Source organism: Psammomys obesus, unplaced genomic scaffold (genome assembly GCF_907164565.1).
Source record: "Psammomys obesus unplaced genomic scaffold, mPsaObe1.curated_primary_1811, whole genome shotgun sequence".
In the NCBI taxonomy this organism is placed as follows: domain Eukaryota; kingdom Metazoa; phylum Chordata; class Mammalia; order Rodentia; family Muridae; genus Psammomys; species Psammomys obesus.
Genome location: NW_026588752.1, coordinates 1,735,394 through 1,741,393, shown reverse-complemented (window position 1 = coordinate 1,741,393; position 6,000 = coordinate 1,735,394).

Below are 6,000 nucleotides of genomic sequence, written 5' to 3'. Positions count from 1 at the left end.
ATACCTGGCCAGCTTCCTGTGAACTTCCAGAAATTCTCTTGTCTCATTCTCCATCTCATTACAGGAACACTGAGGTTGCAGTCACAGCACTATTGCTTTCAGTTTTCTGTGTGTTATGAGGAGTTGAACCATGTCCTTACTCTTTGAGCAGCATCTCCTCTGTTTCAATCATGGCACCTTAGATGACACCAACCCTAGACGTGAGGAGGGTCTGTGGATCCACTTCCACATACCTATTCTGCAGGATGTGCCAGTGGTCAGATACCATAGGATCATAGTATTGCTGGACATTTGAAGATTGAGAAGTTCATCTCACCCTGGCTCCAGGGTATTTATTCTTATGATGCCCGACTTTCTGTATAGTTAAAAGTGAGCTTGAGTTCCACTGATGCTGATATCCCTATGAGCAAGACTGTTGAAGAGTGTCTCTCTACCTCGGGAGCAACCTTGACTTGAAGTTTCTTATCTCCTCTTGATCTTCAAGGGTCCAGTGAAAAGCTATGGTGCTTACCTTGAGAGAACTAACTTGTGAGCTGCTGAGACCGTCATGTATATCAGGCCTGCTTGTCTCATCCTTAGGCTGAAATCCCAGGACACCCATCTTCTTGTTGGCCTTTAAAAACTATCCAGAATGAGAGGTAAAGTACTATGGACATCTCACATTGGTGAGTGAGCTTGTTGTGTGTGAAATCACATTTGTGAAATTATATTACATAATAGAATTAATGAACAGTACTATATCCTTGACAGCAGCTGACTCAATGAGCCTTAGGCACTTTGCAACAAGGATCTGTCAATCTGCAGCCTTCTACTTTTGACAGACATTTAAAATAGTATCCATTCAAGCATCCATTCAAGTAGGATGACCACTTGGTTCAATTGTAGTGACCAGGGAGATGAAATACTTGCTTAAATTTAGACTCACAAAGTATACTTGTTTTCTTCACTCCCAAGTCCCTTTTCTCCCTTTCTCTGCTCTTTCCCCTTTTCTTCTGTTTACTCCCCCTCTCCCTTGCTTTCCTCTCTCATCTCATACCATCTTATTTTCTTTCCTCTTTCTTCTTTTCCTTCTTCTTCCTCTTCCTCTCTCCACCTTTCTCCTCTTGTCTCATTCCCTCTTTCCTTTGTTCTAGTCTTCCTGCAACTTCTCCCTCCCTGTCTCTCTGACCAAGATGTACTGTGTCCCAGTCTGGTCTCAAGTGCACCGTTTTTTGTTTTTTGTTTTTGTTTTTTTTTAGGCTCCAAATTTTGACAGGACTGGAATATGCCACCATACACAGATCTCTAAGAATTTCTAGTAACTGACACTACAATTTACATTGTGTCTGCAGCCTCACTTTCACAGACGCAAGGCATTGTGGATCCCTTCTCTATATGGACCATCATTTACTTCTGGATCTACCAGGAGGCTGTTGGGGGCAATTGGCTGGCTGTAGTGCTCAAGCAAAGGACCTGCTATTCCTTAAACCACTTTTCCTTGCCCAAGTTTTGGGTCTTAATTTTCCTTACTAATATGATAATATGCTTATAGTGCTTTTTTTTTAAAAAAAAAAAAAAAAAAAAAAAAACAAACTCACTTGATTTGGAGTGTTTAGACCTCAACCTCCTTTCCAACCTCCCAACCCTAGGTAGAAGGTTAGTAGGAGAAAGGGCTCAGACTCCTTTACTTCTTCTGTTTGCAGTCTAGGGGTTCTTTTGGGGTCCTATACCAATCTCTGTCAACAACAGATGCAGCCAGCTGTCTTCTTCAAGCTCCTGCTACCCAAAGCTTTTCTGCGTTTCTCTCTGTCTGCCAGCTCCGTACCACCACACCATCTGTCTCTGGTCTCTATAAACTGCCATTTGCCACATGCCAACACCACAAGGTCCCTTTACCTTGGCTCTCACTTTGTATCCTCCAAGCCCTAGACCAGACCATGCTGGCAGTGATCACACCCAGCACGTGACAATTAACAGCTTCGGACAAACTATAGTCCAACCAAATCACCATCCTCGGGTTGAAACAAAACATATTTACATAACATAACAGTTTACAAAGAAACTGAAAATTCCATTACATATGCTATTTAAGAGCAACGGTTAAATCAATGCAACATTTCAGTCCCTGTGAAATGCCTTAGCAAACGAATGTCTTTGTCATCAAACCAATTGGCATTTAAGACTCATGGTTCAGGAAGCACCAATGTGGTTCCTTCATCTATGTCCTTCCTGTTTGTTAGAAGATGCTCAGCAGAATGCTAAGTGATAAGTATACATCTTTCTTCTAAACTGGACCATGTTCTGTTGACCACTGTTAGGGCTCATTTTGGCCAGTGAAAAACATGTATAAAAAAGTTCTTTCTTCTGGGCTGCATTCTGTGTTAGCATCATCTGTTTTCCTGATCTTTTAGTTGATGGCATTTATCTATCTCATGGCTAGTAACAGATTATAAAGAGACTTCTTTTTCTTTATTAAAGCTGCCTCCTGCTTTTCCTCCAGGAATTGACTTTCTTGAATTCCTTACTGTCACACAATAATCTTCTCTTACATGGAAAACATTTTATGTAAAGCAAATATGCTTTCTTTCCCATTTTTTTCTATTGCTAAACACATTTATATGGCAGAGATCAGCCAGAAACCAAACTAAGCAGTGATTCCTTCCATTGTATATTTTACATGAAACATTTTCATTTCATTTTTAACTCATTTATATCTCATTTTTAACATTTTAACTAACTTCAAGGGCTGAAATTGAAGATTTATATTTTAAGTATGAACTTAGGGGTATCTCTTTCTATCTCTGTCTCTGTCTCTCTCCCCCTCCCCCTTCTCTTTCTCTCTCTCTATTTCTTTCTTTTCTTTTTAGTCTTTTTCTTTGTCACTTGTTAGCCAAGATTGGCTTTGAACTCACGATTCTCCTATCCTGACTTCCCTAGTGATGGAATTACAAGGTGTGCAAGCATACTCTGCCTTTACGAACCTGGCTTTCTCCCAACATCAGCCCTGATTCTGGTATTATTAGTATAAAACAAATAATTTTGATTAATGAATCTCTTTCTCTTGAGGCTCAACTAAAACCAGTGGCTGGAATCTGCATTTATACTGAGCAACTCAAATATCCAATCACTCCGGGATCCTGTACTGAAGGAACTCTGTTTCTTTTCAACCTAGAGTCTGGGTGCACTTTCTGGTAGGGAAAGGGGAGATACACAAGGTTCTAGCATGTTCCTTAGTCCAAGAAACCCAGTCAATCTGAAAGGAGCCACTTAACCAACCTCAGAGTATCCTGTGGTTTGCAGTGGCTTGGTGTCATTACTCAGGTGATTCTTCAGCTACAGAATCATCTGCCTACCAAGGACAGAATTATCCCTCAACTGTCTAACTAAAAGGCTACTCTCCAACAAAAGTACAGTATCAGACTTATGAGAAGTCAGAGACTGCTGTGAATACAATTCCTTTCTCTCCCTTCCTCACTGGCACTGGCTATCTTGTTTTCTTTTTTTCATTTTTTTCAATTCTTTATTAATTACACTTTATTCACTTTGTATCCCCCCTGTGGTTCCCTCCCTCCTCCCATCGCAATCCCTCCCTTCCTCCACCCTCTGCATGCATGCCCTTCTCCAAGTCCACTGATAGGGGAGGTCTTCTTTTCCTTCCTTCTGAGCCTAGTCAATTAGGTCTCATCAGGAGTGGTTGCATTGTCTTCTTCTGTGGCCTGGTAATGCTGCTTCTTCCTCAGGGGGAGGTAATTAAAGACCAAACCAATCAGTTCATGTCAGAGACAGTCGCTGTTCCTATTATAATGTAACCCACTTGGACACTGAACTCCCATGGGCTATATCTGTGCAGGGGTCTTAGGTTATCTCCATGCATAGCCCTTGGTTGGAGTATCAGTCTCAGGAAAGACCCCTGTGCTCAGATTTTTTGGTTCTATTGCTCTCCTTGTGGAGTTCCTGTCCTCTCCAGATCTTACTGTTTCCCAGTTCTTTCATAAGATTCTCTGCACTCTGCCCAAAGGTTGCCTATAAGTCTCAGCATCTGCATTGATAGTCTACAGGGCAGAGCCTTTCAAGGTCCTCTGTGTCAGGCTCCTGACTTGTTCCCTATTTTCTCCTTCTTCTGATGTCCAGCCTCTTTGCCTTTCTGGATAGGAATTGAGCATTTTAGCAAGAATCCTCTCTCTTGATTAGTTTCTTTAGGTGTACAGATTTTAGTAGGTTTATCATTTATTATATATCTATACAAGTGAGTATATACCGTGTGCATCTCTCTGCTTCTGGGATAGCTCACTCAGGATGATCTCTTCCAGATCCCACCATTTACCTGCAAATTTCATGATTTTCTTGTTTTTTATTGCTGAGTAATACTCAATTGTGTAGATATACCAAATTTCTGCATCCATTCCTCCTCTGAGGGGCATCTAGGCTGTTTCCAGCTTCTGGCTATTACAAATAAAGCTGCTACAAACATGGTTGAGCAAATGTTCTTATTTTGTACTTAAGACTCTTTTGGATAGATATATGCCTAGGAGTGGTAAAGCTGGATCTTGAGGAAGCGCTATTCCTAGTTGTCTGAGAAAGCGCCAGATTACTTTCCAGAGTGGTTGTATAAGTTTACATTCCCACCAGCAGTGGAGGAGGGTTCCCCTTTCTCCACAACCTCTCCAGCATGTGTTGTCTCTTGAGTATTTTATCTTAGCCATTTTTATGGGTGTAAGGTGAAATCTTAGGGTGTAAGGTGAAATCGTTTTGATTTGCATTTATCTGATGGCTAATGAGGTTGAGCATTTCTTTAAGTGTTTCTCTGCCATTCTATATTCCTGTAGAGAGAATTCTCTGTTTAGCTCTGTTCCCCATTTTTTAATTAGATTACTTGACTTTTTGCTGTTTAACTTCTTTAGTTCTTTATGTATACTGGATATTAGTCCTCTGTCAGATGTAGGGTTGGTGAAGATCCTTTCCCAATCTGTAGGCTGTCGTTTGGTTCTGATGACAGTGTCCTTTGCTTTACAGAAGCTTTTCAATTTCATGAGGTCCCATTTATTGATTGTTGCTCTTAGAGCCTGTGCTGTTGGTATTCTGTTCAGGAAGTTGTCTCCTGTGCCAATGAGTTCAAGGCTCTTCCCCACTTTTTGTTCTAAGCAGTTTAGTGGGTCTGGTTTTATGTTGAGGTCTTTGATCCACTTGGACTTTAGTCTTGTACAGGGTGATAAGTATTGATCTATTTGCATTTTTTTTATATGTAGACATCCAGTTAGACCAGCACCATTTGTTGAAGATGCTGTCTTTTTACCATTGTATGGTTTTGGCATCTTTGTCAAAAATTAGGTGTTCATAAATGTATGGATTTATGTCAGGGTCTTCTATTCGATTCCGTTGATCCACCAGTCTTTTTCCATGCCAGTACCATGCAGTTTTTAGTACTGTTGCTCTATAGTACAGCTTGAGATCAGGGATGGAGACATCTCCAGAAGATCTTTTACTGTAGAGAGTTGTTTTAGCAATTCTGGGTTTCTTGTTGTTCACATGAAGGTGAGAATTTTTCTTTCAAGGTCTGTAAGAATTGTGGTGGTAATTTGGTGGGAAATGCATTGAATCTGTAGCTAGCTTTTGGTAAGATGGCCATTTTTACTATATTAATCCTACCAAGCCATGAGCATGGGAGATCTTTCCATCTTCTGATATCTTTTTCTAATTCTTTCTTTAGAGACTAGAAATTTTTTTCATACAAGTCTTTGACTTGCTTGGTTAGGTACACACCAAGGTACTTTATGTCCTTTGTAGCTATTGTGAAGGGTGTTGTTTCCCTAATTTCTTTCTCAGCCCTTTTGTCTTTTGTATACAGGAGGGCTACTGATTTTTTTGAGTTAATTTTGTATCCAGCCACTTTGCTGAAGGTGTTTATCAGCTGTAGGAGTTCCCTGGTAGAGTTTTTGGGGTCACTCACGTATACTATCATATCATTTACAAGTAGTGATAATTTGACTTCTTCCTTTCCAATTTGTATCCCCTTGATCTCCT